The 12,655-nt window shown below is 42.4% G+C and overlaps 1 protein-coding gene across 2 annotated transcripts in view; it reads right to left on the bottom strand.

Moving 5' to 3' along the window:
• The window catches only part of CUNH17orf114 (chromosome unknown C17orf114 homolog), a 30,409-nt gene that overhangs the window by 16,613 nt on the left and 1,141 nt on the right, over window positions 1-12,655 (bottom strand). The window contains exon 1 of one of the 2 annotated variants that reach the window (XM_077470725.1): window positions 8,540-8,564. The exons of the other annotated variant lie outside the window; for it this stretch is intronic. The gene's annotated coding sequence lies outside the window, so the exon portion shown is untranslated. Of the gene's footprint in view, window positions 1-8,539; window positions 8,565-12,655 lie in introns of those variants that run through there. 2 annotated transcript variants of the gene reach the window in all.

Here is a 12,655-nt window from a genome sequence, read left to right as displayed (position 1 = left end):
GATGATGTCACCACAATTTTATTCCAGAGGCACTTCATCCAGCCCCATAACAGAAGCTCTGTACCTCCGTATGGGGCTGGAAGGGTGGGTCGGGGGCAAATACTACGTAAACCTTGACACACTGATGGTGGGTGCAATGCTCTGCAGGCTTTAATGCAAAAAAAAGTACCAAATCCATGTGATCAGCATTTCTGCATTTACTTGACTTAGCCTTTAAGTACTGTACATTTAGGGGCGTATTTAAAAAAAAACACTTTGCATAGCTATTTGTCATATGAAACTGCTAGTGCGAATGTTACTCCTTTGTACAAAAAAAAAAAAGTGTTTCAGGAAGATATCACATTATGGCCACTAGATGGCGCAGGCGAATATATGTATTCCTGAGAACCTCAGCTCCATCTAGTGGCCATTATGCAGTATTACTCTTTTTTTTTTTTTTTTTATAGGAGTGAATAAGTTTCGACCTAGATTCTACGTACTCCATTCATCCAGAACAAATGCACCTGTCACTGGAGGAATAGCTATGAGAATTTTTTTTATAAATACACCTCTTAGTTTATACTATTGAAACTTTATAAATGGAGCAAATTTTAGAGTCATTAACTTTCTTCTGAATATGCCCGGGCTGCTTTGCTGACCCACTTTAACACTTCAAATCTATAAATCCGGAAAGTAAAGTCACAATGCCTGACCTGGACCGAGGACAATATGGAAACCCGACATACTGTACACTTCCTATGGCTCTGTTCTCTCCCACTTTTTAGCATTGAACTGCATCTTGTTATTATTGTCCTGTGCTACGCTGACACCTAGCGGTGGTTTTGGCCCACTGCAACTTGTTTACTATGTGATTTGATTCTTCCATCTGTCCTCCCCTCCTGTTTAGTGCTGGTTATTTCAGCAGACTCAGAGCTGTCACTCTATAGTATTCCTTTTTTGCTCCTTCCCTGGAAGTTACATTTAGCAAGGAGAGGGGTGGAGGAGCTGGGCCAGCACAGACAGTGATTAGACACTCCCAGAAGAGGGTGGGGCTATGACTTGATAATATTTGTTTGCCCATCGCTACATTTCCAGGGGCGGAAGAATTCTGGGGGACTATCACTGGAAAATCTGGTGGCCGAGGATGGGCGTTAATCACCTGCACAGGGTCAGCCATAGCTGAGAGACACATGTGGCGTCCGAGCCACTGGCAGATGTGGAGGAAAGGAGGCGGCTGTGTAAAGAAATAAAGCCAGCTTTGTCTCGTCTCCCCGGCTCTGAATGTTATAAGCGGAGCGTTAATGGGAAATTCAGATAAATATTTGTGTGTCTGTAATCCCCGGGAGCCCACACTGCCCATTAATGGAGGAGGAGGAGATGCAGCCATTTTCCAGAGCTCCCTTTAACCCTTTTCCCCCCATAGAAGGTGTGCGATGTGAGGACCAGACCGTCTGTATGTAGAGGAGAAGGTTCTCTATATAATGAATAATAACTGGAAGTGTCTGTATTATGCTGTATATGATAGACTTGTATGGATGTGTGTTTTCTATTTTTGGGGCTGTAGACCGGTAAGGTTCAATTTCCAAATTTTTGCCTTTCTCTGTGTTGTCTGAGCTTTTAAAATGGGCCTTGCTGAGAGGAATATAAGATTTGGTGCCAGTATATTGAAGGGGGAGATGCAATCTCGGACGGTCTACTGCAATATGTCCCCAATCTCTGACAGTCTCCTGCAGGATGTCTCTCTTCAATTACACCCGTCTGACTACCTGACCGTTTCTTGTATTATTTCCAATGTCTCCGACCATCTACTGTACTATTTCCATTCTCTGACCATCTACTTATAGTATGTCTTGTCTCTAACTGTTCACTGTAGTGTGTCCAGTGTTTGACCATCTACTGTAATATGTCCATTTTTTGACCATCTACTGTAGTATATCCAGTCTTTGACCAGCTACTATAATATGTCCACTCTTTGACCATTTACTATAGTATAACCAGTCTTTGACAGTCTACTATAATATGTCCAGTCTTTGACCATCTACGGTAGTATGTCTAGTCTTTGACCAGCTACTGTAATTTGTGCATTCTTTGACCATCTACTATAGTATATCCAGGCTCTGACCATCTACTATAATATGTCCATTCTTTGATCATCAACTATAGTATGTCCCTTCTCTGACCATCTACTATAATATGCCCAGTCTTTGACCATCTACTGTAGTGTATCTAGCCTTTGACCGTCTACTATAGTACATCCATTCTTTGACCATCTACTATAGTATATCCAGTCTTTGACCATCTACTATAATTTTTCCATTCTTTGACCATCTACTGTAGTATGTTCAGTCTTTGACCATCTACTACATTGATATGCAATTAGTGGACCTCCAGCTGTTTCTAAATTACAAGTCCCATCATGCCTCTTCCTCTGGGTGTAATGCTTGTGGCTCTGAGAGTCTTGCTATGCCTCATGGGAATTGTAGTTCTGCAACAGCTGGAGGTCCGCTAATTGCATATCCCTGATCTACTATAATTTATCCAGTCTTTGACTATCTAATGTATGTCCTATCTTTGACATCCATTATAGTATATCCAATTTTTGACCATCTACTGTAGTGTATCTAGCCTTTGACCATCTACTATAGTACATCCATTATTTGACTATCTACTATAGTACATACATTATTTGACCATCTACTGTATTATGTCCAGTCTTTGACCATCTACTATAATTTGTCCATTCTTTGGCCATCTACTCTAGTATGTTCAGTATTTGACCATCTATTATAGTATATCCAGTCTTTGACCATCTAATGTAGTATATCCAGTCCAGTCTCTGACCATCTACTGTCAAGTATTTAGTCTTTGACCATCTGCTGTAGTATATCCAGTCTTTAACCATCTACTATAATATATCCAGTCTTTGACCATTTACTATAATATGTCCAGTCTTTGGCCATTTACTAAAGTATATCCAGTCTCTGACCTACTACTGTAGCATATCCAGTCCAGTCTCTGACCATCTACTGTAGGGTATTTAGTCTTTGACCATCTACTGTAGAATGTCCAGTCTTTAACCATCTACTATAATATATCCAGTCTTTGGCCATCTACTATAATATGTCCAGTCTTTGACCATCTACTAAAGTATATCCAGTCTCTGACCTACTACTGTAGAATATCCGGTCCAGTCTCTGACCATCTACCGTGGCGTATTTAGTCTTTGACCATCTACTATAATTTGTCCATTCTTTGACCATCTTCTGTAGTATGTTCAGTCTTTGACCATCTAATGTATGTCCAGTCTTTGACCGTCTACTGTAGTATATCCAGTCTCTGACCATCTACTATAGTATATCCAGTCTCTGACCATCTACTGAAGTATATCCAGTCCAGTCTCTGACCATCTACTATAATATATCCAGTCTTTGACCATCTACTGTAGTATATCCAGTCTTTAACCATCTACTATAATAAATCCAGTCTTTGACCATCACTATAATATGTCTATTCTTTGACCATCAACTATAATATGCCCAGTCTTTGACCATCTACTGTAGTGTATCTAGCCTTTGACCATCTACTATAGCAGGGATTTGCAATTAGCGGACCTCCAGCTGTTGCAAAACTACAAGTCCCATCATGCCTCTGCCTCTGGGTGTCATGCTTGTGGCTTTCAGAGTCTTGCTATATCTCATGGGACTTGTAGTTCTGCAACAGCTGGAGGTCCGCTAATTGCATATCCCTGTCCTATAGTATATCCAGTCTTTGACCATCTATTGTAATATGTCCAGTCTTTGACCATCTACTATAGTATATCCAGTCTTTGACCATCAACTATAATTTGTCTATGCTTTGGCCATCTACTGCAGTATGTTCAGTCTTTGATCATCTACTGTATTATGTCCAGTCTTTGACCATCTGCTATAGTATATCCAGTCTTTAAACCATCTAATGTAGTATATCCAGTCCATTCTCTGACCATCTACTGTAGAGTATTTAGTCTTTGACCATCTACTGTAGTATATCCAGTCTTTAACCATCTACTATAATATATATATATATATATATATATATATATATATATATATATATATATAATATGTCCATTCTTTGACCATCTACTAAAGTATATCCAGTCTCTGACCTACTACTGTAGTATATCCAGTCCAGTCTCTGACCATCTACTGTAGCGTATTTAGTCTTTGACCATCTACTGTAGTATATCCAGTCTGTAACCATCTACTATATTATATCCAGTCTTTGACCATCTACTATAATATATCCAGTCTTTGACCATCTACTATAATATGTCCAGTCTTTGACCATCTACTAAAGTATATGCAGTCTCTGACCTACTAACTGTAGTATATCCAGTCCAGTCTCTGACCATCTACTGTAGTATATCCAGTCTTTGACCATCTACTAAAACATGTCCAGTCTTCGACCAAATTCATAGCGCGTGCAGTCTCTGGGATTTGGACTTGGTATATATTTTGTGGTCAGAGTTTGGTGTATCTCGTGGTCAGAGTTTGGTGTATCTCGTGGTCAGAGTTTGGTGTATCTCGTGGTCAGGGTTTGGTGTATCTCGTGGTCAGGGTTTGGTGTATCTCGTGGTCAGAGTTGGGAGTATTTTGTGGTTGGAGTTGGGGGTATTTTGTAGTCAGAGTTGGATTTGGGTGTATTTTGCAGTCGGAGTTGAGGAGAAGAATGTTGGATGGAGAAAAGAATGTTGCAAGGATGGAGGGATCTTGCGTATGAGAGGTTTTGGTAACAGCTGCATTGTGTCTCCTGTGTAAATAGGGAGACTGCGAATAGATGGAGGGGGATGGGATAGAGCTGAGCTGGAATTGGGGAAGAAGGGACAGACCTGAAAAAAAAAAGTTCTACAAAAGAACTTGAAAATGTATTTTAGGGCCCTTCATAAAATTCATTCTAAAAGGGAAAACAAAAAAATTGCTGTTCCAATTTATCATTGAATATACTTTATACCCGCACAATGGAGAATCCCTGTGGTGAGCTTTCCCTCCTTTATAATAAATGAAGAAGACGTGTATAACATCCGATGAACACATATGATGTAAAAAGCTCAGAGCACCAATAAATTCACATAGGGATGTCTGTGGCTACATAGCTTTAGAATGGCCATATGAACCAAGAGTTTATCAAACCTGTATATTCTATGGCCCAGGAAATGGTTAAATCTGACCTCCAGCTTTGCCTGGTTTTATTTTGCCGTGTCTTGTACATGTGCCACCTGTCCCCATTCCCCAATTTACCAGGACAGTCCTGTATCTTGGCCCTCTGTCCCGGGATCACAGCATTGACCTTATTGGAGTTACATGCACAGTAACTCACTAAAGTAATAATTGTTGGGACCAGGGGTTGCTAATGGGAGGTCCCTGCATGTTTGTAGACAGGGTCTGGGTGGAACCAACCAGTAAAGTGGGTGTGATGGCTGCTCCCTATGTATTTAGAGGTGGAATCTGGGCAGAGCCAACCAATAAAGTGGACGTGAAGGGTGGTCATTATGGATTTAGGGGTTGGAATCTAGGCAGGAACCAACCAGTAAAGTGGGTATGATGGCTAGTCCATGAGTTTTTAGAGGTGGGATCTGGGCAGAGCCAACCAATAAAGTGGATGTGATGGGTGGTCCTTATGGATGTAGGGGTTCAAATCTAGGCAAGACCAACCAGTAAAGTGGGCATTATGGGTGGTCCCTGGGTATTTAGAGGTGAAATCTGGATGGGGACAACCAGTGAAGTGGTCAAGATGGTTGGACCAACCAGTAAAGTGGGTGTGATGGGTGGGCCCTGGGTATTTAGAAGTGGGATCTGGATGGCACCAACTAAAAATGACATTATGGGTGGTGTTTGCATGTTTAAAGGTGAGATCTGGACTGAACCAACCAGTAAACTGGAAGTGATGGTCGGTCCCTATGTATTTGGAGGTGGAATCTGGGCAGGACCAACCAGTAAAGAGGGCGTTATGGGTAGTCCCTAGGTATTTATAGGTGGGATCTCAGCAGGGCCAACCAGTAAAGTGGGCATGATGGGTGTTCCCTAGGTATTTAGAGGTGGGATCTGGGCAGAGTCAATTAGTAAAGTGGACATGATGGGGGCTGCCCCTGTGTTTAGAGGTGGGATCTGGATAGGGTCAACCAGTAAAGTGGGCGTGAGGGCTAGTCCCTATGTATTTAGAGGTGGAATCTGGGCAGGTCCAACCAGTAAATTGGGGGCGTTATGGATGGTCCCTGGATATTTAGAGGAGGGATCTGGGCAGGGTCAACCAGTAAACTGGGCATCATGGCTAGTCCCTATGTATTTAGAGTTGGAATCTGGGCAGGTCCAACCAGTAAAATGAGCAGGTGGTCCCTGGATATTTAGACGTGGATTTATAGGCAGAACCAATCAGTAAACGGGGCATTATGGTTGGTCCCTTGATATTTTGAGGTGGGATCTGGACGAGGCCAACTACTAAAGTGGGCGTGATGGCTGATCCCTATGTATTTAGAGGTGGGATATGGCAGGACCAACCAGTAAAGTGGGTGTGATGGTTGGTCCCTGGGTATTTAGAGGTGGTATCTGGGCAGAGCCACACAGTAAAGTGGATGTGATGGGTGGTCCCTGCATATTTATAGTGGGATCTGGATGGGGAAAACCAGTAAAGTGGACGTGATGGCTGGTCCCTATGTAGTGGACATGGTGGGTGGTGTCTGTGTGTTTAGAGGTGGAGTCTGGACTGGGCCAACCAGTAAAGTGGATGTGATGGGTGGGCCATATGTATTTGGAGGTGGGATCTTGGCAGGACCAACCAGTAAAGTTGGCATCATGGGTGGTCCCTAGGTATTTAGAGGGGGGTGTGGAGGGTGCCAACATTAAAGTGAGCATCATTTGGGCAAGCCCACTTGGAAAGTGTCCGGGGCCAAATGTTCACCATGGACAGGATTAACAGTCTCAAGATCTGAGCCTATATTATTGGTAAGTATGGTGTTGCAGTAATGAAGCACGATTCTATTGAATGGGCTCCCAACACATCACAAGGTTTTAATGGACGCACATAAATCTTCCAATGGGGACACCAGTTCTGGTGACCACTGCCAAAGGAAGATGGAGGAATTTCGGGACCATTCACACTATAGCTTTCCCTTGCAGAGATATTAATACACAATGGGATAAGGCAGTCCATTCGTAAGGCAACAAATTCATAAGGCAGCTCATTCATAAGCCAGTCCATTCATAAAGTAGCCCATTTAAAACTCAGCCCATTCATAAGACAGCCTATTCATTATGAATGGGCTGCCAATGGACCACTACGCATAAAAAAAAAGTAAGTGATGGGATATGCATTGTTGTGTAGTGCGTTAATGCACTTATATTAATGCACAATGTGAGAAGGCATCCCATTTATAAGCTAATCGATTCATGAGGCAGCCCATTCATAAAGCAGTCAATTCATTACGAATGAGCTGCCAACGTACCACTATGCATAAAAAATGCGAATGATGGGATATGCATTGGGGTGCAGTATATTAATGCACATATGTTAATGCATAATGTGAGAAGACATCCCAATCATAAGCCAATCCATTCATAAGGCAGCCCATTCATAAGCCAGCCCATTCATACATCAGCCAATTAATTATGAATGAGCTGCCAATGCATGCTTTGCGTTAATGCATATGTTAAAGTGGTTGTATACCCCAATGTGGAAGTTGTACCTATAAGTAAGCCTATAATAAGGCTTACCTATAGGTAATGGAAATGTCCACTAAACGTGCGCCTGCGCTGTGAAGAAACGGCCCTCTGTGCCATGACTGATGGCTCCCACACGCATGCACATGAGTGACGTCACGCCACTCCAACCAGTCACAGAGCCGGAGTCCATGGGCTACCAATATGATAAGACAGACCATTCATAAAGCAGCCCATTGATAAGACAGTCCATTAATTAAGAATGGGCTGCCAATGCATTAAAAAATTTGAATGATTGTGGTGGAGAATGTTATAGCACATACAGTATGTTAATGCACACTGTGATAAGGCATCCCATTCATAAGCCAATCCATTCATAAGGCAGCCCATTTATAAGGCAGCCAATCCATTAAGAATGGGCTGCCAATGCACCACTATGCATAAAAAATTTAAATGATGGGATATGCATTGTGGCGCAGTGCATTGTGCTCTACTGTACAACGCATGGCATTGCCATGCATTGTGGCATATGCGTTAACATGTGTGTTTTGGCGTGTGTTGCCACAACGCACAAATGTGAAAGAGCTCTTCCTCTCACTTTGTGTTTTCAGGAGAAAAATAAATAAATAACAGCAAAAGCACCCAATAGGGGTTCTAACCCTTCAGTACTCCATCCAAAACTAACAAACACTCTGGTCTTAGATACACCCTATCAGAGTGTATATAAGACCTTGAAGGATGCGTTCAGACTGCAGAGGATGTAAAGATCTGTGGAAGTAAAATGATCTGACTCTGACCTCTCCTCAGGGGGACTGACCCCCCAAGAGCTCATATTCTCCCCTTCCAGGCACCCCACCCCCCCTCACCTTTATCCTGCATCTACGGGCCGGAGGGGCCATCCGCACGTCCTCACTGCACAGAATTCCCACTGGGACCCGCGCAGAGAAAACTGGTTTGTCCACATCCTAAAAAAGCAGCCGGGCCGAGGCTGTGTCATGTTACCGTCCTGTGAATGGCGCCTCTGTCCGCTTCTATGAAATCTGACTATATAGATGGGGGAGGAGGGGGAGATGTACACCGTATTTATCATACCGTCATATTTTGGGTCAACTGGGAGTTCTCTTTTATCGAAAAACAATTTTTTCGATTATTTTACATTTTCTGATAGTTAACGGAGACAAATCGATGTTCGTTTTCAATTGCAGCGCTGAGAGGGTTGGAAAATCGCCATTGTTTTTTTATCAGAATGGACGTAATTTTAACAACGAATGCGGTTACCAGTTGAAAATAATCAAATGTACTGTAGTCCACATGGGCAATGCATCACTTGAAATGAAAAGGATCGGCACGGCTATCAAACATAATGTGATATGCGTCCATTAACCACTTTCAGACCGGGCCATTTTGCTGGCATAAGTCCAGACTTTTTTGCGATTCGGCACAGCATCGTTTTAACTGACAATTGCGCGGTTGTGCGACGTGGCTCCCAAACAAAATTGACGTCCTTTTTTCCCCACAAATAGAGCTTTCTTTTGGTGGTATTTGATCACCCCTGTGGTTTTTATTTTTTGCGCTATAAACAAAAATAGAGCGTAAATTTTGAAAAAAAACACATTATTTTTTACTTTTTGCTATAATAATTATCCCCCAAAAATATATAAGAAAAACATTTTAGGCCAATACATATTCTTCTACATATTTTTGGTAAAAAAAAAAAAAAAATCGCAATAAGCGATTATTGATTGGTTTGCGCAAAATGTATAGCGTTTACAAAATAGGGGATAGTTTTATGGCATTTTTTATTAATATTTTTTTTTTTTTTTTACTAGTAATGGCGGCGATCAGCGATTTTTATTGTGACTGCAACACATCAGACATTTTTGACACATTTTTGGGACCATTGTCATTTATAAAGCAATCAGTGCTATACAAATGCACTGATTCCTGTGTAAATGACACTGGCAGTGAAGGGGTTAAACAGGGGGTGGCAGTGTAGGTGTTAAGTGTGTCCTAGGGGCGTGTTACTAACTGTGAGGGGCTGGGCTGTGTGTTAGTGAACACTGATCTCTGCTCCAATCACATGGAGCAGAGATCAGTGTCACTTGTTGCTAGGCAGAATGGGGAGATGCCGATGTAAACAGCCTCCCCATGAGACGATCGCAGGTATCCCCGTGGCGATCGAGTCCGCGTGACCGCGACCGGACTCACGGGGGTCCCTACCGGCATTGACACGCGTGATGACAGCGGCACACACGCGATGGCAGGGCGGCAAATACAAATGGATGTACCTGTACGCCAAATTTGCCTGCCCGTGCCATTCTGCCGACGTACATTGTCGTGCGCCGGTCGGGAAGTAGTTAAGGGTGCCCCCTTATATGCCCTCTGCCACCCCCTATTCAGGCATCCAGACGCTTTTCAGAAGCTGGGTGCCCAAATGGTTGTGCATGATTGCACAGTGGCTGCATTTGATGGGCACCGTGGCTGCAATTGATGGGCACCGTGGCTGCAATTGATGGGCACAGTGGCTGCAATTGATGGGCACAGTGGCTGCAATTGATGGGCACAGTGGCTGCGTTTGATATCACATTAGCTGCGTTTAAGGGCACAGTGGCTGCGTTTGATGGCACAGTGGCTGCGTTTAATGTGCACAGTAGCTGCATATGATGGGCACAGTGGCTGTGTTGGATGGCACAGTGGCTGCATATGATGGGCACAATGGCCGTGTTTGACCCCAGAAGAGGAGGAGCCAGGAGCACTGCGGAGGGACCCCAGAATAAGAGGAGCCAGGAGCACCGCGGAGGGACCCCAGAAAAAGAGGACCGGGGCCACTCTGTACAAAACCAACTGCACAGAGGAGGCAAGTATGATGTTTGTTTTTGTTTTTTTAAATGAACCTTTACATATCCTTTAAGCCCGGGTTCACACACATGCGAGCACAGACATTTTTTCCCCACACTGGAATCGGATCACATGGGCGTTCTCACCCATGCAATCTGATTCCTGTTCTGAATCCACAATTTGCACTGTGATCTGTGATTAGAATCCAAAATAACGAAGAAAAACATTCGGGCGAAATTCTAATTGTTTTTGAATACTTTTCGAATTTTCCAATTTCTAAAGAGAATAGAATAGAAAATATAGGAATAGAATAGAAAAAATATTTTATTTATTTTATAATTTATAATATTTTTTCTATTCTATTCCTTTATATTCTATTCTATTTTATTCTATTTGGAAATGGGAAAACTTTTCAAATCGATTTGAAAACGAATTCCAAAAACAAATTGAACTAAATGAATTTGTGTAAAAAACAAATCAAAACTAAACAAAACAAAACATCAATTGTATTGAGACCCGCAGCAGTTGGCAGAGGGTGGGGTGAACGGTGCGGGTACGGTGCTGAAATCGCACCATCTCCTGCATGGCTATAGGGTGAACCCGAGCTAAGGCTCGATTCACATCTATGCGTGTTGCTTTTGAGCATTTCTGCATTGCGTTTTTGCTGCGTTTCTGCATTCATTTTCTCTGTGTTTTACCCCGTTCCAGTACAGTCCAGTGCAGAAAAAATGCAGCATGTTCTACTTTTTTTTTTTCCTGGAACCATAACACACTGGTGTGAACTATGCTGTTAAAGAAAAAAAATATATATCATATACACCTACTTTTCATGCGTTTTAGCTGCAGAAAAAAATGCATTGAACTGCATGTGGTGTGAACTGGCCCTATATAAGAACATGGGTGTTTCAGTGTATTTTTGGTGCATTTTAGGTGCATTCCAGTGCGTTTTTGATGCGTTTAACCCCATTCCAGTGCAGGAAAAATGCAGCATTTTCTACTTTTTTTTTTTCTGGAATCGGAACGCACTGGTGTTAGCTATGCTGTTTAAAAAAAAAAAAAAAAGAACATATACAACATGCACCTACTTTCCATGCGTTTTTGATGCAGAGAAAAAAACGCATTGAACTGCATGTGATGTGAACTGGCCCTATATAAGGATCTGTGTGTTCCAGTGCATTTTTGGGGTGTTTTATGTGCGTTTCAGTGCTTTTTTGATGCGTCTTATCCCGTTCCAGTACAGTCCAGTGCAGGAAAAATGCAGTATGTTCTATTTTTTTGCTCTGGAAGTGGAACGCACTGATGTGAACTATGCTGTTAAAGGGCCAGTTCACACCATAGAAACACAGTCCGATTCTCTCCAGATGCAGTTTTTGAATGCACGTTTTTGATGCATTCAAGTGAGTTTTTTACGCAGTCCAGTGCATTCCCCCCTTTTTTCCCCTTAACTTTAAATAAGAACATGGGTGATCCAGTGCATTTAGGTGCATTCTGGTGCATTTTTGATGCTTTTTACAGCGTTCCAATACAGTCCAGTGCAGGAAAAATGCAGCATGTTCTACTTTTTTTTTTCTTCTGGAACGCACTGGAACTGCAAGCACTGATGTGAACTATGTCATTGGAAACCATATAACCTACTTTCTATGCATTTTTAATGCAGAAAAAAAAACCGCACTGGACTGCATGTGGTGTGAACTGGCCGTAACTTTAAATAAGAACATGGGTGTTCCAGTGCTTTGTTTGGTGCGTTTTTAGTGCGTTTAGGTGCATTCCGGTGAGTTTTTGATGCTTTTTACAGCGTTGAATGAATGAAATACTTATATAGCGCACAATGCAAACTGAATCGCCTCTAGGCGCGTTCCAGTACAGTCCACTGCAGGAAAAATGCAGCATGTTCTCCTTTTTTTTCTGGAACTGGAATGCACTGGAACTGCAAGCACTGATGTAAACTATGCCATTGGAAACCATCGAACCTAGTTTCTATGCGTTTTTGGCGCAGAAAAAAAAAGCAGCACTGATCTGCATGTGGTGTGAACTGGCCCTATATAAGGACATGTGTGTTCCAGTGTCTTTTTAGTGAGCTTAGGTGCATTTCAGTGCGTTTTTGGTGCGTTTTACCCCATTCCCGTACAGTCCAGTGCAGGAAA

This window comes from Lithobates pipiens, unplaced genomic scaffold, assembly GCF_037356315.1.
Source record: "Lithobates pipiens isolate NorthernLeopardFrog02 unplaced genomic scaffold, aLitPip1_a1.2 Scaffold_8, whole genome shotgun sequence".
NCBI lineage: Eukaryota > Metazoa > Chordata > Amphibia > Anura > Ranidae > Lithobates > Lithobates pipiens.
The sequence above is the reverse complement of the archived record's forward strand: the minus strand, read 5'-3'. Positions and strand labels throughout refer to the sequence as shown.